This window comes from Halichoerus grypus, chromosome 10, assembly GCF_964656455.1.
Source record: "Halichoerus grypus chromosome 10, mHalGry1.hap1.1, whole genome shotgun sequence".
Classification (NCBI taxonomy): Eukaryota; Metazoa; Chordata; class Mammalia; order Carnivora; family Phocidae; genus Halichoerus; species Halichoerus grypus.
The window spans coordinates 61966376-61991396 of record NC_135721.1 but is presented as its reverse complement, the minus strand read 5'-3'; the positions used below and the strand labels follow the sequence as shown (position 1 = coordinate 61991396).

The 25021-nt window shown below is 38.0% G+C and overlaps 1 long non-coding RNA gene across 2 annotated transcripts in view; it reads right to left on the bottom strand.

The window, feature by feature from the left end:
* Positions 1-889: 889 nt before the first annotated feature.
* The window catches only part of LOC118551346 (uncharacterized), a 30403-nt gene continuing 6271 nt past the window's right edge, over positions 890-25021 (bottom strand). For both annotated transcript variants that reach the window (XR_013441808.1, XR_004925020.2), the window contains exon 4: positions 890-2354. This is a non-coding gene — a long non-coding RNA (uncharacterized LOC118551346). The remainder of the gene's footprint in view (positions 2355-25021) is intronic.

Sequence of the window (25021 nt, the reverse complement as noted above, 5' to 3'; positions counted from 1 at the left end):
GGGAGGTAAGAGAAGGAGGGTTCTTTTCTCTATCCAAACTGTCTTTTGGCCAAGAGAAAAGGGTTAGAAATAGTTTGCCTTAGAAATTAAAGAAACAATATTTTTCTACATGTACAGAGTCATTCCTCTAAACGAGGGGTCATCAATTTCTTTTTGTAAAAAGACAGATAGTGAACATCGTAGGCTTTGTGGGCCATATGGTGTCATTACAACAACTCAGCTCTGCCATGGTAGCAAAAAGCAGCCCCAGACAATACAGATGAAATGGAGGGGTGGGGGTAGTGGTGGCTATGTTCAATAAAATTTTATTTACAAAAACAGGCAATGGGCCAGATTTTGTTTGTAGGCTGTAGTTTGCCTACACCTGCTCAAAATGAAAAACAAAAACAAAAACAAAAAATGTTATGGGTTTGAACAAAACCAATGTCTATAAAGGCAACAGGAAATGTTTGCCAATGTCAATATTCACATTTTCCTTCTTAATGACACCCATCTCGTGGAGATGTTTACAGCTACAGTCAAGTGTGGGGCCCCCAACTCCAGGTTTCCTTTTTTTTTTTTTTTTTTTTTTGCTTTTCAACATTATATCCTTTATTCCAATTGTTAACATCAGATAAACAGTGGCTAATTTTGTGTCTGTGTTTGGAGGGAAGGGGTAGTCATATAATAGACCCAACACTTTAGCTATATGTGCACAAAGAATACAAAACAAAACAAAACAAAAACCTCATGAAAGTTCTTAGAAATATTTTTATAGAAAAGTATTTGAAAAGAAGAAAATTATTAATTCACTAGTTCATGTGTTAGATAAACAAGTACTATATCAAAAAAAGTCACCTCTTCCTTATTCCTTTTTTTTTTTTTTTCAAATATGAAGAAGGAAGAAGAAGAGGATGAGGGGGGAGAGGTAACAATGCGTAACGTGTACCAGGCACTGTGCTAAGTGATTTTCATGCACTTATTCTAGCAGATTTATTTCTAGCAAAACTCCTGTGAATTTGGCTCTGTTATTAAAAGCCAGTTTACACATGAGGAAACTGAAGCTCAACAAGGATTCAGTAACTTGGTCAGGGTTACCCAACTAGTGAATGACACAGTAGGAATGCTCTAGAAATGCTTGATCAGTATCTATATGGAAAAGCATTTTTGAATTCACCAATTCGTGTATTAAATAAAAAAAACCAAGCAAGATCAAATAAAGCAATAAAACACCCATACTTTCTCATTTGAAAAAGATCTTCTCTTGGATACTTTTTATATCCTAAATTATACTCATACCCAGAAAATAAAAGTATGCATGTACCTCTTCAAATTTCCTGGTGCAAGATTCCCATGGATAGATAGCTCCACTGGATGACCCTTTTTAGGCTCTCCTGATGGAGACCTTTTGCCTAGACTGGAGCCTACGAATTGTTACCATACTTACCAGTCTGATACATAATTGCCACTTCTCTATGTGAATGTGTGTGTATGTGTGTGTGTGTGTGTGTGTGTGTGTGTGTGTGTTGTGTGTAAACTACCCTAACCCAACTCTATCCTCCCAATTAGTTGTGTTCACCATAACTGTGAAGTATGCTCAGTGCTATATTTCAGCTTCTGCTCATGCTATTCACCCTACTTGAAACACCTTTCCTCCATCCTAGTCCTCTTCATGGATTCAAATCAATGAATAGAAAAGAAATAAATGGCTTTTAAGCTTCTGCTCAAAATTGGCACCATCATTTCTGCTTATATTTCCTTGTTCAAAGCTAGCTGCGTGGACAGGGATGCGTACTACTCTGGAGGGAAGCACCGTTAAGCCCCATGGCAATAGGCAGGAATGTCTAATACTCTCATATGGAAAGAGAGAATGAATATTTGAGAATGATAAAATCAAGACCTATCAGGGCAAAGAAAGTTTGGCTAGGAAATGTAGAGGGGTTGGGATGCCTGGGTGGCTCAGTTGGTTAAGCGTCTGCCTTCTGCTCAGGTCATGATCCCGGGGTCCTGGGATCGAGTCCTGCATCGGGCTCCTTGCTCAGCGGGGAGCCTGCTTCTCGCTCTCCCTCTGCCCCCCCTGCTTGTGTGTTCTCTCTTTCTCTGACCAAAAAAAAAAAAAAAAAAAAAAAGAAAGAAAGAAATGTAGAGGGGCAACATGGAAATTCTGGTGACTCTTATTGTCACTGCCACAACCCACACTTCTTGTCACTCAATATCCATTTTCTTCCTTCTTCCTACACATTGAATACACTCCATGTCTCTCCGGGGGAGACATTCCAAAGTCCCCTGAAGTCATTGCATCCATTGCAAAGGTCAGGAGTGCCAGGATTCTCCATATGGTCCAAATGTGGTTTCTCTTTGTCTGGAGATCCACACTAAAAGGAAAAAGAAAAGTAAAACCCTTCATCATCTAAGCCCTCTCCCCACCACCCTACTACCACACATGAGAACAGGAACAGGAAGAAGACAGGCAATTTTAAAATGGAAGGATAGTGTATTACTTTGCTAGGGCTGCCATAACAAAATACCACAGACTAGGATGCTTAAAAAACATAAATTAATTTTCCCACAGTTTTGGAAACTGCAAGTCCAAAACCAAGGTGTTAGCAGTTTGGTTTCTTCTGAGTCTCCTGTCGTTGGCTTGCAGAGAGCCACCTTCTTGCTGTGCCCTCCTGTGACCTTTATGCTGTGCGCATAAATCCGTGGTGTCTGTGTGTCCAAATTTCCTCTTCTTAGAAGACACCAGTCAGATTGGATTAAAGCCCAGCTTAACTGCCTCATTTTAATTTTTTTTAAAGACTTTATTTAATTATGAGAGAAAGAGAAAACACGAGCAGGGGGAGGGGCAGAGAGAAAGAAAGAGGGAGAAGCAGACTCCCCGCTGAGCAAGGAGCCTGACCCGGGGCTCGATGCCAGGACCCTGGGATCATGACCTGAGCCTAAGGCAGATACTTAACCAACTGAGCCACCCAGGTGCCCAGCTGCCTCATTTTAAAGTAATCACCTCTTTAAAGGTTCTATCTCTGAATATAGTCACATTTTAACATACTGGGAGTTAGCATTTCAAGTGTGAATTTGATGGGAGACACAATTCAGCCCATAACAAATGGGAAACACATAGCAGTTCTGAACTATAGACCTTTTACTCTGGGGTGGAGAGGTTCCTTGATAAGACCCTGATTCTACTGTGGAGGAAAATTCTTTGTGCATTGTTCCCTGTGGCCCCTGAGGCCATCTGCAAAAGATTCTTCCTTTTTCATTGCCCTATCTGATACATCTTTGATAGCCACAGGAGAAGAGGCTCTGTTGGTAGCCATACAGCTTCGCAGCCCACCTCTCGCTTTGGGAAGACACAGGACCAAAGGTGGCTTTAAATTTCAAATAGTCAAAGGCGGTCAAGGTTTTATTGGCAATACGTTTTCCTTAAAAACATATGAGGCTTCTAATCTTTTTTTCCAGTAACACGCACCTGTAAGATCTCACATCCAAAGTTATTTTCAAGATATTGTTCTCAGACCTACTTTATTTCCTAACTTTATAATCCCTATAACTTCATTGTTCTCTCTTTCTTCCTCCACCCCCATGTTTCCCTATTTCTCTCTGTAGTAGGTAGGATTCTAAAATGGTACATGTCCTGGATATGTACTCCCCTTGAGTGTGAACGAGACATCTGAATGTGATGGATGTCACTTCTGAAATTAAGCTACGTTATATGGAAGAATTTTTATACACACAATTATGGTTCCTAATCTGTTGGCTTTGAGTTATTCAAAGGGACACTATCCTGGGTGGGCCTGACCTAATCAGTTGATCCTTTAAAAGAGGGCCTACAGGTCAGACATGTGAAGCAGCAGAAGCTGTCTCTCTTCTGCTGGCCCTGAACAAGCAAATTGATATGAGTTCTACAGATGCAAGGAAATGAATTCTACCAACACTATGTGAACTAGAAGAGAACCCCAGCATCAGATCAGACCACAACTCCTGCTGATACCTTGATTGCATCTTTGTAAGACAAAGGATCCAATGAACCCCTGCCCAGACTCCTGACCCATGGAAAATGAGGCAAATCAATACATATTTCTGTTTTCTTAACAGCTTTATTGAGATATAATTTATATACCATAAAGCTATGAGTATAGTTCTAATCCAATAAATTTGTATAATTTGTTACATAGCAATAGAAAACGAATACACTCTCTTTCAAGAAAGTGGCAACTATTTTAAGGCTTTTATAACTAAATGGGAAAGCTCAAAGTTATTTTGAGTTTTGGTCCTAGTCATTTTACCTAGCTGATAGCTTTTATTAGACATTTGATCCTCAAAGCCTTTATTAACACTATTTCTTACTGCTTACATTCTAGAAGCAGTAGGCTTTTCCAACCCTGCAAAGGCCATATTTCTCAACCCTATATTTCCTCTTATTCCTGCTGCAAACCAGACAACTCTTTCCTGAGCTAATCTCATTATTACAATACCTCACCACACACAGTCAATAGAAACTAAGATATACTACCAATGTTTTCTTTTCTGATACCGTGATGTGGAGCTCCCAGCTCAGCATACACTTGCATCATCTGCTTCCCAAATTACTACTGATGACAGTTTCCTGGAATGATTTGTCACTGTAGAATAAGGATTGCCTCTTTTTTTCTACCCTCCAATATCTGTTTCCTTATTGCCTTCTCTCAAGCATTATACTTAAGAGGTAGTTAACAGAACATATTCTGGATTTTTGTGATGGCAGGCACCCACTTCTGCTTCCAATTACTGAAAACTGGTCATGAGTAAGATTAGTAAGATTACTAAAAATCTTAATACAAAAAATGTTTGGTGTTTGTTTTTGCCCAGTTAAAATCCAATATGGGTTGAGCAACAATCTTCCATCTTGTAGCTTCACCATTTGAATTCAGGGACATTAGGATCATGTAGTAGAGGCAGAGAGAGGTAGAGGAAGCACATTGGCTCTTAACTGCCTTGACCTTGAAAGTGACACAGTTCTCTTCTCCTCGCAATCCACTGGGTAGATCTAGTCACATGGCTCCAATATAAGTTAAAGAAAACGGGGAAGAAAGCAGTTGGAATATTTGTTGATCCTACTCTCTGCCATAGGAGGGTTTAAACATGCATATTGTATATACTTTTCTAGTTAATCGGTCTCATTATTGATTCCATATAAGAATTAGGGAGGGAAAACAGGGGTTTTAGAAAGAAGAATCAAGAAGCAAGCAGAGCAGAACCAAGGTTTAAGCAGAAGAAAAGGAGGAAAGCCTAAAGGAAGAGGGGGGAAAAAAGGGAAAAAGTAGAGGATCAGCTTATCCATATTTTGTGAAAGCTCTTCTGAGGCAAATGTGTTCCTTTCAGGAATTGAACATCTTCTTGTCTCCAAAAAGTCCCTGTGGTTCCCTGCTTTCCTTCTATGTGCTGAAGAATTATTGAAAAATTCAAAGCATGCTTCACTTAAGCACATGGTGCAAGGTTAATTTGATGTACCAGTAAAAAGTTTTATAGATTCACCTACGTGTACTGCTATACTTGTGAAGAATGAGATTGCATGCCATAGCAGTATGATAACATTTATAAGATAATATAAATAACTGCTACAGATTTTTTTTTATATAAGCATAGTTATCATAAGTATCAACATTGAACTTTCAGCAAATCACAAAGCTTCATCTTGGACATTCCTCTTTGGATAAGACCAATTGGAGCTCTCTTTTTGAGAGAGTGGCTCACTTTAGTAAATTCCCAGGCTCCGTTTCAATCAAAACAATGGTAAAAACCCAGAGGAACAAGTGAGAAAAATTAATTAAATATCCTAATATTGCTGTCTTTAGAAATCAAATATAAATATTGAATATTTATAAATTGCAGCTCTTTTGCCGACTTTTTTGATTGTCCATTTGGCATTGTACAAAATATAGATGCTCTAACTACACGGACTCTAAGCATTTTATTAAATTGAAAGATAGCATGCTTCAGTAGAAAAGATCACCGTCCTGGAATTCAGGATCACAGGGTTTTAACTGCAGAACTGTCAATCTGATTGTATAAACTCTAGCAGGTCACTTCACTTTCTCTGGTCCTGATTTTTCTCATCTTGAAGATTAGAATATCAGTGCCTTTCAAGTGTTCCCCTAAGGGCCTGAGGGTCCTTTTGTGGTAGACTGAGTAATAGCCTCCCAAACCTGTCCATATCCTAAGTCCTGGAAACCATGAATATGTTACTTTACATAACAAAAGGACTTTACATATGTAATTAAGGTTAGGAACCTTAACATAAGGTGAATATCCTGTATTATCCAGGTGGGCGAAAGAGCCCTTAAAAGCTCTTTTCGCTAGAACAGCAGAGACAAGTGAGATGTACCAGAAAAAGAAGTCAGCGAGATTCCAACTGTGAGAACAGTTTGGCCTCCCTTTGCTACAGTGGGTTCAGGGGCTCACGGAAAAGCATGGAAAGGAATGCAGATAGATTGTAGAAGCAAAGACCGGGGTGTGACAAGGGAAAGAAGGACCTCAGTACTACAAATGAAAAGAGGTGAATTCTGCCACTGACTGGAATGAGCCCCAGAGCAGATTCTTCTCAGAACCCCTGATAAAAGCCCAGCCACCCAACACCTTGATATCAGTCTTTTGAAGCTCAGAGATTCTGACCTGCAGAATTGTGAGATAATCAGTAAGGGTTGTTTTAAGTCACCATATTTGTACTAATTTGTTATGATGGCAGTAGAAAACTAACACAGTATCCAAAAGCAATCACTGCACACAGGAATATTTTTGAAATCTCATGTACTATCCAAAGCAAACCATGGGATTTTACATAAAACATAATATAAAACAGTGTTGTTTAACCCCAAAATGATATTTCAAATTCCCACCGATAAAAAAACCATATTTATTGTGCACCATATCTTAGAATTTCAAAAATTCTCTACCTTCCACTAACCCAGGCACCCCATTGTACCAGACAGGATGACAAACTTCAGTTTGAGAAATAAACAATCAGATGGACTTCACGGTCTCTCATAGTGCTGTTATTTTAATGTGATTATATGAAATTAATACTAAAATATGTGTAAGTTGAAGGACATTTATAAACACAATATGGTTTATTTGCAACACAGAGCAGGACATGGCAGACTATAATTTCAGGATAGGTAGCCAAATAACAAAGGAATTTACATTATGACCCACTTGCAAGCAATGTTTAGCTCTCTGCCAATGTCTCAGCTACATGGAAGCTGTATTTCTCCAGATTATCTGATCTGAAGTTCACCAGGACCCTAGCATGGTCCCATCCAAGTCAAACTAGTAATATTGTTTAATGCAAGATAGAATAGCAATAATGTAACCCAGGTATACATTATGCTCCTGGACTATAAATTACAGCAAATTTTGCTTTAATGTATTATTAAACAAAAACCCAGGAATATGTAGGCTTAATAGCACCAAAATTATTCTTTGTTGGTTGCATTCATAGCTAGAACTGTCCTTTTGTGGTATAGGAGAAGGAAGGTTAGTGTAAAATGGAAAAAAGCAACTAAAGTAGAGGAGGTATAAATAATGATTTTACATAGCAATACAAGTTAGCATAATAAATGAATTTGGAGCAGTTCTTAATATGTTTAGATCAATTTAAGATGGGCAAATATCCCGGTAAATAGAATTTGATATTAAAAAAAAGTATCACTTTACAAGCGAATAGGAGGGGTAGGAGATTATGCATGTATCTTCATTAGCAAGAGGGGTATTATTTAGTCCTATCAGAACCCAAAACATACATGTCTTCTTTTAAATTGAAGCATATTTGACACATAACATTACATTAGTTTCAGTTGTACAACACAATGAATCAACAAGTCTATACAATGCTCACCACAAGTGTAGCTACCATCTGTTACTATACAATGCTATTATAATACCATTGACTATATTCCCTATTCTGTACCTTTCATCCCCATGACTTATTCATTCCATAACTGGAAGCCTTTATCTCCTACCCACTTTTGCCCATTTTGTCCATCCCCCCATCTTCTTCCCTCTGGCAACCATTAGTTTATTCTCTATATTTATGAGCCTGTTTCAGCTTTTTATTTTGTTTGTTTATTTTGTTTTTAAGATCCCACACATTAGTGAAATCATGGTATTTGTCTTTCTCTGTTTGACTTATTTCACTTAGCATAATACCCACTAAGTCCATCCATGTTGTAGCAAATGGCACAAGCTCATCCTTTTTAAGGCTGAGTAATACTCCATTATGTTTATTATATATATTCATTCATCCATCGATGGACACTTGGGTTGCTTCCATATCTTGACTATAATGAATACTGCTGCATTAAACATAGGGGTGCATATATCTTTTTGAATTGATGTTTTTGTTTTCTTTGGGTAAATATCCAGTGGTGGAATTACTGGATTGCATGATATTTCTATTTTTAATTTTTTGACAAACCTCCATAATATTTTCCACAATGGCTACACCAACTTACATTCCTATTAACAGTGCACAAAGGAATCCTTTTCCTCCACATCCTCACCAACACTTGTTATTTCTTGTCTTTTTTATTCTAGCCATTCTGACCACTAGAAGGTGATTTCTCATTGCAGTTTTGATTTTCATTTGATTAGTGATGCTGAGCATCTTTTCATGGGTCTGTTGGCCATCTGTATGTCTTCTTTGGAAAAACGTCTATGTGGGTTGTCTGCCCATTTTTTTTTTTTTTTTTTTAAATATTTTATTTATTTGACAGAGAGAGAGAGAGAGACAGCGAGAGAGGGGATACAAGCAGGGGGAGTGGGAGAGGGAGAAGCAGGCTTCCCGCCGAGCAGGGAGCCTGATGCGGGGCTCGATCCCAGGACCCTGGGATCATGACCCGAGCCGAAGGCAGACGCTTAACCGACTGAGCCACCCAGGTGCCCCTGTCTGCCCATTTTTAAATCAGATTATTTGAGGTTTTTTGGTGTTAAGGTGTATAAGTTCTTTATGTATTTTAGATATTAACCCCTTATTGGATCTGTCATTTGCAAATATCTTCTCCCATTCCGTAGGTTGCCTTTTTGTTTTGTTGATGGTTTCTCTGGCTGTGCAAAAGATTTTATTTTGATGTAGTCCCAGCAGTTTATTTTTGCTTTATATATATATATTTATATATTTGTTTCCCTTGCCTGAGGAAATATATCTAGAAAAAATGTTGCTAAGGCTAATGTCAAAAGGATTACTGCCTATGTTCTCTTCTAGGAGTTTTATGATTTCAGGTCTCACATTTGGGTCTTTCATCCATTTTGAGTTTATTTTTGTATATGGTGTAAGAAAGTTGTCCAGTTTCATTTTGTTTTGTATGTAGCTGTTTTCCCAGTACCATTTATTGAAGACTGTTTTTCCCCATTGTATATTGTTGCCTCCTTTGTCATAGATTAATTACCATGTAAGTGTGGGTTCATTTCTGGGCTTTCTTTTTTGTTCCTTAATCTATGTGTCTGTTTTAGTGCCAGTGCCATACTGTTTTGATTATTATAGCTTTGTAATATATCTTGAAATCTGGGATTGTGATACCTCCAGCATTGTTCTTCTTTCTCAAGATTGCTTTGGCTATTTGGGGTCTTTCGTGGTACCATACAAATTTTAGGATTAATGTTCTAATTCTGTGAAAAATGCTATTGCTATTTTGATAGTCATTGCATTGATCTGTAGATTGCTTTGGGTAGTATGGACATTTTAACAACATTAATTCTTATAATCCATGAGGACGGTGTGTCTTTCCATTTGTTTGCAACACGTACATGTCTTAAAATCCAGATATAGATATAAAATATCATTGATTAAAATATGCATCACAGGGCACCTGGGTGGCTCAGTTGGTTAAGCATATGACTCTTGGTTTCAGCTCAGATCATAGTCTCAGGGTCATGAGATTGAGCCCCATGTTAGGCTCCGCACTCTGTGGGGAGTCTGCTTGAGATTCTTTCCCTCTCCCTTTCCCTCTGCCCCTCTCCCCGCTTGTGTGCTCTCTCTCTAAAATAAATTAAATAAATCTATAAAAAAATAAAATAAAATATGCATCACTACACGTTAGTGTTAACCAGACAACTCCCACCAAACACAGATTATAATAAAGCTATATTTTATAATTATTTTTTTAAAAAAGAACAGCTATTAGAAGCCATGAACAGCTCAAGACAACTATCTTTTCTGCTATGTGCAAAAAATTCTAACTTTTCATGAATGTGTACATACAATAATGTGCAATAATTTACAACATTGCACAAAGTATGCAGCAAAAAGATTTCTTAGTGTAATTCTCATTCAAGCCTTCAATAAGCTCTATTAATGTATAAATTTTAGTAACTTTGTAGTTTACTGAATGACAGGTAAAAGCTAGTATATTTTTTAAGAAGTCTTTGAAACTGCATTGTATTGTCATTTACCCACATGAATTCCCAAGTTTTGAGAATCAGAATATTCAAGAAAACATCAATTACAATTATAATAAGTTTGATAAAAAACAAGGAATTTTAATCATATTCTAAAATTTAATGTTAATACTTTCTGTTCAACCAAATTTATGCGACTTTTGGATTCTTTAGAACCTTCTGTAGAACCTTACTATTGTAACAATACCAGTGGCAAGATTCACATGTGTGTAATAGGACTGCAGATGCCTGAGAGATTCAGTCACTTCTAATTTATTATAGCCAGACTATGAGTAGGAGAAAATTTGCAAATAATAGTATTTGATATTCATGACGAAGACCTCACATACAGCAGTAAATGTGCCAAAAAAGCTTTTCTTGGTCCTATTTAATCATACTTCACTGATAAATACCAATATGCAAGGTATTAAAAGGAAAAGTTACCATAGTAAAGAATTTCAGACTTTTTAAAAGAAAGCATGTACCAGTACTTTCTAAAACTAGTTATTGCATCACTGCTAGAAAACTGGAATTATTAAATAAATAAAAAGAGATGGCTATGCTATGTAAATAACTATTGCCCAAATCAAAGAGATCAGATTTCCTGAGGAACCAAGCAGGACTGGGTCTAGAAATTTCAAAATTATAACTGTATGGAATAATTCCCTTCTGAAACACATTAATGATTATGTAATAAGCTGTCAAAGGACACCAAAGAATATTATATATATATATTTATATATTCCCAGAGACTCATCACAAATTCATAATCCCAGTGTCCAAGGGCACACTCAAATGAACTCATAGGTTTAAATTCTCAGAACTAGATTTAAAACAATATCATTTATGTAATAATATTCTATATTCAAAGTCCTATACTCAAACTTTTTTTTATTTTAACTCACCAAGCTGGGTTTATCTAACTTGATCCTGTTAGCACTTGGTCAAATATCTGATGCCAAAATATTACAGAAGTGAAGATCTGGTACTAGGACAAACCTTTTCACTATATAGTACTTTTGATCAATATTTTCTTTCTGTCGTCATTAACTGGTGCCATACTTATTTAGTCAATCACATCAGTGTATACTGCACACAGAACATTTTTTTATTTTTAAAGTTATGTTAAAGTTGTTATTATATACCATATGGTACACAGATCTTTAGCATAAAGTTTGATGACTTTTTATACTTGTATACATAATGTGGGCAACCATTACTTGATCAAGATATAGAATATTTCCAGCATCTCAGAAGGCTTACTTGTATCCCTGTCCAAACAATACTTCCATGATTCTAGTTAGTATCACTATGATATGTCTCACCTGTTCTTGAATTCCACATCAAAAAAATCATACATTCTTCTGTGCAGAATCTTTTTGTTTTAAAGATTTATTCATTTATTTGAGAGAGAGAGAGAGTGTGTGTGAATGCCCAAGTGGGGGTGCGGGGCAGAGGGAGAAAATCTTCAAGCAGACTCCCTGTTGAACGTGGAGCCCAATTCAGGGCTCGATCCCATGACCCTGAGATCATGACCTGAGCCAAAATCAAGAATTGGATGTTTAACCAACTGAGCCACCCAGGTGCCCCCTATGCAGGACCTTTTATAAGACATTCTGGTCTGGAAAAAAAGGAAGACCAGTGCATTTAGACTTCCCCTTCACTTTCCTCCCCAGAACTTCACAGTGGCCTCCAGAAAAACTTTCATTTGTACCCAGCCTTGCAGACCTGTACACCCAGTGATTGATAATATGGCAGTTAATGCAAAGAAGCTTTTCTTGTTTCTCACCTTTGGGAAGCCTCTAATTATGCCTTTCCAGTAAATAAATTATTTCAACTTTTTGGGTTTTACATGCTAGCATGATTTTTAAGAAGTGACACATTGATGAGAATAAGAAACATTCTTAGAGAGAAGGAAGATTTGGATATCATCTTTCTATGTACTGGAAATAGTGATGCACACATTGGTTTTCTTGGCAAGTGAGGGTCAGAGAGAAACAGAAGAAAGAAAAGTTGAGCCCAAATAAATCACCATTTTTAAAAAAATTTTTTAATTTTATTATGTTATGTTAGTCACCATACAATACATCATTAGTTTTTGATGTGGTGATCCACGATCCATTGTTTTCATATAGCACCCAGTGCTCCATGCAGTACGTGCCTTCCTTAATACCCATCACCGGACTAACCCATCCCCCCTCCTCCCTCCCCTCTAAAACCATTTGTTTCTCAGAGTCCATAGTCTCTCATAGTTCATCTCTCCCTCCGATTCCCCCCCCTTCATTTTTCCCTTCCTTCTCTTAATGTCCTCCATGCTATTCCTTATGTTCCACAAATAAGTGAAACCATACGATAATTGACTTTCTCTGCTTGACTTATTTCACTTAGCATAATCTCCTCCAGTCCCATCCATGTTGATGTAAAAGTTGGGTATTCATCCTTTCTTTTTCTTTTTTTTTATGAGAAAATTTTTTTTTTAATTTTATTATGTTATGTTAGTCACCATACAATACATCATTAGTTTTTGATGTAGTGATCCGCGATCCACTGTTTTCGTATAACACCCAGTGCTCCATGCAGTACATGCCCTCCTTAATACCCATCACCGGGCTAACCAATCCCCCCTCCCCCCTCCCCTCTAAAACCCTGTTTGTTTCTCAGGTCCATAGTCTCTCATGGTTCATCTCTCCCTCCAATTCCCCCCACCCATTTTTCCCTTCCTTCTCTTAATGTCCTCCATGTTATTCCTTATGTTCCACAAATAAGTGAAACCATATGATAATTGACTTTCTCTGCTTGACTTATTTCACTTAGCATAATCTCCTCCAGTCCCATCCATGTTGATGTAAAAGTTGGGTATTCATCTTTTCTGATGGCTAAGTAATATTCCATTGTATATATGGACCACATCTTCTTTATCCATTCATCTGTTGAAGGGCATCTCGGCTCTTTCCACAGTTTGGCTATTGCAGACATTGCTGCTATGAACATTGGGGTGCATATGGCCCTTCTTTTCACTACATCTGTGTCTTTGGGGTAAATACCCAGGAGTGCAATTGCTGGGTCATAGGGTAGCTCTATTTTTAATTTTTTGAGGCACCCCACACTGTTTTCCAAAGTGGCTATACCAACTTGCATTCCTACCAACAGTGTAAAAGGGTTCCCCTTTCTCCACAACCTCTCCAACATTTGTTGTTTCTTTCCCTGTCCATTTTTGCCATTCTAACTGGTGTAAGGTGGTATCTCAATATGGTTTTGATTTGAATTTCCCTGATGGCTAAGGATGATGAACATTTTTTCATGTGTCTGTTAGCCATTTGTATGTCTTCTTCAGAGAAGTGTCTTTTCATATCTTCTGCCCACTTTTTGACTTGATTATTTGTTTTTTGGGTGTTGAGTTTGAGAAGTTCTTTATAGATCTTGGATACCAGCCCTTTATCTATAGTGTCATTTGCAAATATCTTCTCCCATTCTGTGGGTTGCCGCTTTGTTTTGTTGACTGTTCCCTTTGCTGTGCAGAAGCTTTTTATCTTGATGAAGTCCCAAAAGTTCATTTTTGCTTTTGTTTCACTAGCTTTTGGAGATGTATCTTGAAAGAAGTTGCTGTGGGCGATGTCAAAGAGGTTACAGCCTATGTTCTCCTCTAGGATTTTGATGGATTCCTGTCTCACATTGAGGTCTTTCATCCATTTTGAGTTTATCTTTGTGAGTGGTGTTAGAGAATGGTCGAGTTTCATTCTTCTGCATGTGGCTGTCCAATCTTCCCAGCACCATTTATTGAAGAGACTCTTTTTTCCTTTGCATGTTTTTTCATGCTTTGTCAAAGATTATTTGACCATAGAGTTGAGGGTCCATATCTGGGTTCTCTATTCTGTTCCATTGGTCTGTATGTCTGTTTCTGTGCCAGTACCATGATGTCTTGGTGATCACAGCTTTGTAATATAGCTTGAAATTGGGCAACGTGATGCCCCCAGCTTTGTTTTTCTTTTTCAACATTTCCTTGGCGATTCAGGGTCTTTTCTGATTCCATACAAATTTTAGGATTGTTTGTTCCAACACTTTGAAAAATGTTATTGGAATTTTGATCAGGATGGCATTGAAGGTATAGATTGCTCTGGGTAGCAAAGACATTTTAACAATGTTTATTCTTCCGATCCATGAGCGTGGAATGTTTTTCCATCTTTTTGTGTCTTCTTCAATTTCTTTCATGAGTGTTCTGTAGTTCCTAGAGTATAGATCCTTTACCTCTTTGGTTAGGTTTATTCCAAGGTATCTTATGGTTTTTGGTGCTATTGTAAATGGAATCGTTTCGCTAATTTCTCTTTCTACAGTTGCATTGTTAGTGTATAAGAAAGCAACTGATTTCTGTGCATTGATTTTGTATCCTGCCACATTACTGAATTGCTGTATGAGTTCTAGTAATTTGGGGGTGGAGTCTTTTGGGTTTTCCACATAAAGTATCACGTCATCTGTGAAAAGAGAGAGTTTGACTTCTTCTTTGCCAATTTGAATACATTTTATTTCTTTTTGTTGTCTGATTGCTGTTGCTAGGACTTCTAGTACTACGTTGAACAATAGTGGCGAGAGTGGGCATCCTTGACGTGTTCCTGATCTTAAGGGAAATGCTTTCAGCTTTTCCCCATTGAGGATGATATTCACTGTGGGTTTTTCATAGATGGATTTTGTGAATTTGAGGAATGTTCCCTCCATCCCTATACTCTGAAGAGTTTTAATCAGGAAAGGATGCTGTATTTTGTCAAATGCTTTTTCTGCATCAATTGAGAGGACCATATGGTTCTTCTCTCTCCTCTTATTAATGTGTTCTATCACATTGATTGATTTGCGAATGTTGAACCACCCTTGCATCCTGGGGATAAATCCCACTTGGTCGTAGTGGATGATTCTTTTAATGTATTGTTGGATCCTATTAGCTAGGATTTTGTTGAGGATTTTAGAATCCATGTTCATCAGGGATATCGGTCTGAAATTCTCCTTTTTGATGGGGTGTTTGCCTAGTTTGGGGATTAAGGTAATGCTGGCCTCATAGAATGAGTTTGGAAATTTTCCTTCTGTTTCTATTTTTTGAAACAGCTTCAGGAGAATGGGTATTATTTCTTCTTTGAATGTTTGGTAGAATTCCCCAGGGAATCCATCAGGCCCTGGACTCTTGTTTTTTGGGAGGTTTTTGATCACTGCTTCAATCTCATTACTGGTTACTGGCCTATTCAGGTTGTCAATTTCTCCCTGTTTCAATCTTGGCAGCTTATAGGTTTCCAGGAGGGCCTCCATTTCATCCAGATTGCTCAGTTTATTGGCATATAGTTGTTGATAATAATTTCTAATAATTGTTTCTATTTCCTGTTTCTGTTAGTGGTGATCTCTCCCCTTTCATTCATAATTTTATTAATTTGGGTCCTTTCTCTTTTCTTTCATGTAAGTCTGGACAGTGGTTTATCGATCTTATTAATCCTTTCAAAGAACCAACTTCTAGTTTCGTTGATCTGATCTACTGTGCTTCTGGTTTCTAATTCATTGATCTCTGCTCTAATCTTAATTATTTCTCTTCTAATGTGTGGTTTAGGCATCGTTTGTTGCTTTTTCTCTAGTTCTTTAAGGTGTAGTTGGAGAATTCAGGATTTTTCTATTTTTTTGAGTGAGGCTTGGATGGCTATGTATTTCCCCCTTAGGACCGCCTTTGCAGTTCGCATAGGTTTTGGACCGATGTGTTTTTGTTCTTATTGGTTTCCATGAATTGTTGAAGTTCTTCTTTGATTTCCTGGTTGACCCAAACATTCTTGAGCAGAGTGGTCTTTAGCTTCCAAGTGTTTGAATTTCTGCCAAATTTTTTCTTGTGGTTGAGTTCCAGTTTTAAAGCATTGTGGTCTGAGAATATGCAGGGAATAATCTCAATCTTTTGGTATCAGTTGAGACCTGATTTGTGACCCAGTATGTGGTCTATTCTGGAGAACGTTCCATGTGCGCTCTGGAAGAATGAGTATTCTGTTGTTTTAGGGTGGAATGTTCTGTAAATATCTATGAGGTCCATCTGGTCCAGTGTATCACTCAAAGCTCTTGTTTCCTTGTTGATTTTTCTGCTTAGATGATCTGTCCATTGCTGAGAGTGGAGTATTGAGGTCTCCTACAATTAATGTATTGTTATCAATATGACTCTTTATTTTGGTTAACAGTTGGCTTATGTAGATGGCTGCTCCCATGTTGGGGGCATAGATATTTACAATTGTTAGATCTTCTTGTTGGATTGACCCTTTAAGAATGATATAGTGTCCTTCTGTGTCTCTAACTACAGACTTCAGTTTAAAATCTAATTTGTCTGATGTAAGAATTGCTACCCCAGCTTTCTTTTGAGGACCGCTGGCATGGAAGATGGATCTCCATCCCTTCACTTTCAGTCTGGATGTATCTTTAGGTTCAAAATGAGTCTCTTGTAGACAGCATATGGATCGGTCCTGTCTTTTTATCCAATCTGCAACCCTGTGCCGTTTTATGAGAGCATTTAGGCCATTCACGTTGAGAGTGATTATTGAGAGATATGAATTAATTGTCATCATGTTGCCTGTGAAGACCTTGTTTTTATAGATTGTCCCTGTAAATTTCTGTTGTATGTCACTCTTGGGGTCCTTCTCCTTTCGTAGAACCCCCCTTAATATTTCTTGCAGGGCCGGCTTAGTGGTCACATATTCTTTCAGTTTCTGTCGGTCTTGGAAGCTCTGCATCTCTCCATCCATTCTAAATGAAAGCCTTGCCGGATAAAGTATTCTTGGCTGCATGTTCTTCTCGTTTAGTACCCTGAATATGTCTTGCCAGGCCTTTCTGGCTTGCCAGGTCTCTGTGGATAGGTCTGACGTTATTCTGATGTTCCTCCCTCTGTACGTAAGGAATCTCTTCCCCCTAACTGCCCTTAAGATGGTTTCCTTGGTTCTAAGATTTGCGAGTTTTACTATTACATGCTGGGGCATTGGCCTGTTTTCCTTGATCTTGGGAGGGGTCCTCTCTGCCTCTAGGACACGAATGTTTGTTTCATTCCCCAGATTAGGGAAGTTCTCAACTATGATTTGCTCAAATATATCTTCTAGTCCTCTCTCTCTCTCTTCACTCCCTCCTGGATTCCAATAATTCTGACATTGGAATGCTTCATGGTGTCACTTATTTCTCTGACTCTATTTTCATGGATTCTGAGTTGTTTTTCCCTGGCCTCCTCTTTTCCCTTTTTATCTATTAAATTGTCTTCCAGGTCACCGATTCATTCTTCTGCCTCACTTACCCTAGCTGTTAGATTATCTAGATTAGATTGGATCTCATTGATAGCATTTTTAAGTTCTGCCAATTCAGCTTTCATTTCTGCCCTTAGAGACTCTATGTTGCCATTAATTGATTTCTCCATTCTAGCTCTTGTCTTCACAATTGCTAGCCTGAATTCCATCTCCAACATCTTGGTTATATCTGAATCCATTTGTAAATCTGCAGCATAAGTCATAATCTCTGAGTCTTTCCTATTTTGGGGGTTCCTCCTCCTAGTCATTCTGTTGATGGGTGGTTGAGGGAATGTATAGAGTCCAAATTATTGACCAGAACTCAAGCAAGATGCACCTGTTTTCTAGGGACCTTAGGTTTGCTGGCCTCTGTTCTCCCAGCCTGTCTTCTGGGGGAGGGGCCTGCTGTGCTGTTACTCAGGCAACCCTGTTTGGGCAGAGTTGCCCTGCCCCCCTGTGGCGGGGAATGGGCTCAGTGGGAACCAGTTTTGGGGGCTTTTGTTCTCTGGCAGCTTTCCCTGGCGGCCTCCATGTCTCTTCTGAGAGTCAGAGCAGAAGAGATCATTTCCAACCCTCTGCCTCAGAGCAGAGAGACCACAGTCTGTTCTTCAGTGAGCTCTCCAGGCCACACTATCTCCGTTTCTGTCTGTGCTGCTATAAACTGCAGTGTTCTGGGTTGTGTGCCCCTCCGCAGTGCCCCCAGTCCTGCCTCCAGGTCGGGGCACGTCTCTGCCCTTTGTGCTTCTAAACCCCGCCACTCCGGGTTTCTGTCCCGGGGGCTGCCCTAAAGTCATTTCCCCGCCGCTACAGGTCTGTGAGTCTGTGCCCTGTCCCCAGTGCGCGAGGCTGTCGCTCACTGGCGGTGTAGGATCCCCATGGCCAGGGTCCCTCCCGCTGCCATTTATCCTCCGATATCTGCCTGCAGAATCATGGCTCCCCACTTGTACCTCAAAACCACAGCCTGCGATATTCTGTTTGTGGAGATCCAGATCTATCTTCTTCATCCCAGGCTGATTTTGTGGGTGCTCAGAGTGGTCTGGTAGATATCCAGCTCAATTCCGGGGACCAGTTGGCATAGGGTCCCCTACTCCTTTGCCATCTTTTCTCCTCCCCCCAATAAATCACCATTAATAGAAAAAGAGTTCAGGTAGATCCTGAACAAGAGCCATGAAATGGTAGGCGAAGCAAAAAAAAAAAAAAAAAAAAAAGGGTAAGAGAAGCAAGAAATTACAATGTCATCAAAAATTAAGTGAAAAAAGAGTAACGAGGAGAAAAGGAGGTTGATGAAATAAAATGCAGTAGAAAGAGCCAGTAGAGGGGCGCCTGGGTGGCTCAGTCATTAAGCGTCTGCCTTCGGCTCAGGTCATGATCCCGGGGTCCTGGGATCGAGCCCCGCATCAGGCTCCCTGCTCGGCGGGAAGCCTGCTTCTCCCTCTCCCACTCCCCCTGCTTGTGTTCCCTCTCTCGCTGTCTCTCTCTCTGTCAAATAAATAAATAAAATCTTTAAAAAAAAAAAAAATAAAATAAAAAAAAAAAAAAAAAAAAAAAAAGAGCCAGTAGAATGGGGCTGCAAAGGGGACTGTGAATTTGTCCAGAAGGAATTCACTGGCAGCCTTGTTGTGGACAGTCTAGGTAGAGTGTAATAATGGCAGCAAAACCGCAAAGCATTAAGAAGGAGTTAGTGAGTGGAGAGGAAAATCAAATATTTGTTTTAGACAGTACAATAGCAAATTATGCTTTTTTAGGGAGGAAAAGGTAAGAAATGATGGGAAAAAATGTGGAAGCAGTTTCCTATGGAAACAGAAATGCTGTGCTGAGCTGGAGAGAAAGCGCTATAAAGGGAGGGAGAGACTGGTGGCGTGAGGAAGGGAAGGCAAGGGAAGGCTTTGGCTCCTCCCTCAGAAGGGAAGAAAGGAGAAAGGAAGTGAAGTTTTCAACACTGTCAGTCATGGCAGTACAGATGATGAGGAAAAAGAAAGGAGATGGCCACAATGAAAAAGGAAATCCCATTTTGATACATATTTTGTTGGTACTGCTCCCAAATTATGGTTTCTCAAAGCTGTTTGTTGCATTCAGGTTTAATGAACATTCAACAAACATTTCACCAATATTTTACCAACACACTCTTTTCTTTATCCATGGCCTGAACATGCATATCCTTACCTAGAAGAACCATTGTTTGGGAGGCAAAAGTACACAAATAAAACCGAATTAATATAACATTTGTGTGAGTATTCTCATATATATGATTTCATTTGCATCTCAGAATAACCTTAGGAGATAGAGCAGATATTAATCCATTCAACAGATGAAGAAACTGAAAATGAAGGAAATAGAATAACTGTCAACACTGCATAGTTAATTGGGATGCAGACCCAAGACTTCTGGGTGTGAACTGAGGCCATTTCCCTGAAACCTAAAGGTCTGTAGTGGATTTGTCTGTGGATGAGCTTTCTTCAACCGTTCTCTGGCAGCTTGGACCTTGACTTACAATGATATGTTCACCAATTCCATTTTCTGAACTTCTTTCTCATCACATGTAGTTGGACAATGCATGATTGTTACATTCCCCAAGGACAGAGCATTGTATGGCCACATGACATCTTCATGAAAATTAAATCCAAGCAGCTCCGAGTTTAGAAACTCTCCTTACAAAAAGGTATGGAGAAGAAGTGAGCAGAATATCTTCTAAAAATTTATTAAGTAGATGATCCAGAAACTATGAATATTACATATTTGTTTCACCATCTCTATTACCAGCTTTGACCTGCTTTATAAGGGAGAATAGAGAGAGTCCACTTTATCTGTTGTTTGATTTGTTGAAGTTGATCCTGTTTACTTTCGTCTTGGTGGTAAATATTTCTTTTCTCTCTGTTTAGGCTCATTTTGAGAGTTTGTCACAACATTTCTTTATGATGGATTTGTCTCCTCTTGCCTCATTGTCTCATATCTATATATGGACTCTAACTATTAATAGGGCATTTTCCTTTTGATTCATTAGTGCAGAAATGAACTGGATAGTTATAGCAATAAAAAAAGGGAAATTGTTTTGGATCTTTCCCATGAAATATGGCAATTGCTATTATATTATGAAGGAAATATTAGAATAACAGTTATATACTAAAAAGATACTTTCTTGCATCCTATGGAAATTACTACAGTTCCTGCATTTCATCTTTCACATACGTTTATTTATTTATTCTCATACATCGCTCTGTGATGTAGGAAGGTTGAATGTGATCTTCATTTATAGATAAAGAAAGCAAGGTATGAGGAATGACTTGTTGATGGCCACACTAATAGAGGAAGACATGTCCACCAAGAGGTCCAGAGTAAGTAGAAGGAGGAAAAAAAAGCAAAGAAAAGGTCTTCTGACTATAAAGTCTAGTCTTTGTGCATCATAAAAAAAAAAAGAGAGAAGGAAATACAGTGGATTGGTATCACTACCATAATCTGAATTTGTTTAAGTGAAAGAATTCTTCAAAGAGACTAGATAGAAATTTAGTATCATAAGGAAGATAATACTACATAAGATAACTTCAATTCAGGTCTTTCCATGGCAGGACCTTTCCATTTTATATTCCTTCATACCTTCCCCCATTCCACACTCCATGCTATTCCATCACCTCAACACTTGCTTGAAAAAATTCAAAAAATTCAACTGTTTGTTCATTTTCCTGCCATCTTCTGTTTACTCCTTACTAATTTGAGACCTTCAGGTCATGGGCCTTCATTCCATTGGCCAGATAGTTAGTGAGATTTTTGGCATTAGGGAGGAAATAATTATGCAATACATTATTTTTTCCCAATCTTCTAGAAATCTTGAACCATTGAAGAAAGTAATTAATACAACCTAGTGATTCCATTCCATTTGCAATGTTTTATCTTATTTTCTTTTTAAAGATTTTATTTATTTATTTGACAGAGAGACAGTGAGAGAAGGAACACAAGCACGGGGTAGTGGGAGAGAGAGAAGCAGATTCCCCACTGAGCAGGGAGCCCCATGTAGGGCTCCATCCCATGACCCCGGGATCATGACCTGAGCTGAAGGCAGACGCTTAACAACTGAGCCACCCAGGCACCCCTTGCAATGACTTTTATAAGTGAAAAGTGAAAAGCATGAAAGGAGAGGTAAATATCACTTCATCCAATCCTTTCAGTTTAAAGATGAGGGAATGAAAGTCTGGATAGGTTAAATGATCATTCAAAGGCATTCAATTTTTTTTAAAGTGATGATGCTTTTTAAAGATTTATTTATTTGAGAGAGAGAGAGAATGGGAGGGGAGGGGCAGAGGGAGAGAGAGAGATTCCTAAGCAGACTCCCTGCTGAGCGCAGAGTCTGTGCAGGGCTGGATCTCACAACCCTGAGATCACAACCTGAGCCAAAACCAAGAGTCAGTTGCCCAACTGACTGTGCCACCCAGGCACCCCCCCCTTTTATTTAAGTGATGATGACTTTTGAAGATTTATAGGCATTCAATTTTAATGAAATTTATTTAATGAGTTCATGCCATTTTTAAAAATTGAGATATAATTGAAATATAATATTGTGTATTTAAGATGTACAGTGTTGATGTGATATCTTTATATATTGCAATATGATTACCACTGTAGTGTTAGCGACCATCTCTATTACATTACATCATTATCATTTCTTTTTTGTGATGAGAACATTTATCTAGTCTCTAAGCAACTTTGAAGTATATAATTCAATATTGTCAACTATAATCACAAGACTGTACATTAGATCTCCAGAACTTATTCATCTTCTAACAGCAAGTTTGTAACCTTTGACCAACATCTCCCCAATTCCTCCAATCCCCAGTCCCTACCAACCACTATTCTACTCTCTGTCTCTACGAGTTTAGTTTTTTAGAGTCCACATATAAGTTATAATCATGCAATATTTTTTTCTCTGACTTATCTCACTTAGTATAATGCCCTCAAGATCAATCTCTTGTCTTCTCACTAGTGCTTTTGAGTTCAGAGTGTTACAGTATGGTGATGATACCTAGACTATAGGTTCAATTTCCTCATCACAGTCAACATATCCCCAGGCCCACCTATACACATCTTAAAATCATAGGCTTGATGGAACTGGACATGTGATTCTCAATGGATAAGGAAGGGTAAGTTTATCACCACTAGTGGGAAAGAAAAGGCAAGATACTGCCTACTGAAAGTGCCATTAATATTCTGCACAAAGGGCATCATATGTAAAGGTTGAATCTCATAGAAAAATTACGTGTTGCCTATGTTTGGGACTTACATAGATTATAAGAAACATTAAATGAACCTATCCTTTCTCCCAACTGAGTAAAAGCATAAAGATAGTAGACTATCAATAAAGTGTTTTAGAATATATTTACCAAGACTGGGTCATGACCTGAAAGATATGGTCTATAAGGATTTGTGAAGAACATCTCATGGCCTAGAATGGTATAAAAAATGTTGAGAATAGAAATGAAAAGCAATTGCCTCAACGCTGCCCCCCACACAGAGTAAACTTCACTTTTATTATTCAAACAAGATTAAACTTCATAACCATCTTATGGTCTTAAGTACTTGGTAATACAATCTTTGACACCATGTGTGATAATGAGGTATAAGAGGCCTATATATCCAAGTTATTTCAGAATGGGAAGATATTACAAATGTGAAGCTTCCGGATTAGATCAAAATCCCTGCAAACACATGAATTTATCTCTACCAATTCCCAAGATCCATTGAAATGATAGCAAAACATAAAAATAAAAGTGAATCAGTAATCATACTAGGAAACCTGGGAAAATGCTATATCATATTTGATGAACTTCTGGAAATTACAATGCAGATGGAATGTAATTGACAGCAAAACCAAACAGTCCCAAAGAACCAGAGATAAACACAGAATAAAAAGTTAATTTGTGACAAAACCCAAGATTCCAAACCATAAAAGAGTATCTCCTCTATTAAAAAAAAATTACTATGAGAAAGATGCAATCAGAATTATTCTTGGACATTAGAAATGTATATAATTTGTAAACAAAACAATAAAGGGGCTGACTTTTTCACTAGTTATTTTAAGGAAAAAGTTAGCAATCTGGATTATCAACCTGGATATTAGCAAAATACAGGACAAAAAGACCAAAATAAACATGAAAGAAAAGTAACAGAAAATACTAACCAAAAACAATTTTCAGAATCAGAAACATGAAAAGGTAGAGTAAAAAAATAGTCAAGGAAATGGTAGAAGCACATTTCCTTGAACTTAAAAGATAATTTGCCAATTAGAAAAGAGCCTTTGAATATTTTAGAAGAATAAAGATGGACCCATTTAAAAATCTATCAACACCAGTGGTAAAGAAAAAATATCACATATTTCAGAGGGAAAAGAAAAGAGAGGTTACCTGCAAGGAATAAAGAAAGACTTTTATGTGTCTTCTCTCTTACATATGGAAAATAACAGAGAACTGCCTAAAAAATCCTGAGGGGAAAGTTGTCAAACCCAAATTTCTTTATTCAAAAAAAAAAAAAAACTATCGTTCAAATATGAGGGCAAAGAAAGCCTTTTAAGGAAAAATAAGTCTCAGATGCCCTCTGTAATTCCCAAGAATGTCCTCCAGCTAAGTGAAAATTGAATTCTAGAAAGTAGAAATCTGAGATATAAAACATATAATGAACAAAGACATTGAAACTTGTAGTAAGCTGACTGTTGATAATATGTGGTGAATATGATTTATTAGATAAAGATGCATAGAACAGATGAGGTACAGTAGTAAGAAAAGCCACTGGAAAAGAATTCAATCTGATTTCAACAAAATTGTTTGAAGATGGAAAACATGAGAGGAAAACACTGAATTACAACAAAGATCCTATCTGGCTGAAAGGAAAGACTACTAATGCTGGTTATTTTCCGAACTTCTATGGAAAATTCAGTTTAAATGCTAAAATTTTTATTGCAATCAGTTGTGTCAGTTGAGAGAGGCCCATGGCTTAAACATGATAATAGTCACTCAAGAACCCAGGCTGACAAAGCAGCCCCCATAAGCCACCACCTAAAGATGAGATATTGGGGGTACACTCTGCAGAGAAAGAGAGCATGGAGGGAAAAAAGAGAGGGAGAGCATGGGAAATCACATACTGACTCCCAAATGCTACAGCACATAAGTCACGCACTCATGCCCACTTTCAAAAAGGTGAGAAAGTGTAACCCTCCCTATACCGGTGACCACTACTAATGTCTACCACAATAGAAATTGAAGGTGGAACCTCCAAAACTCTATACAAAATACAATGAAAAAATGTCATTAATCTAGGAAAAATCTGGAAAGAAAAAGAGAAAGTACAACAACAGAGAAAAGACGTGGTCTTTTGTTAGA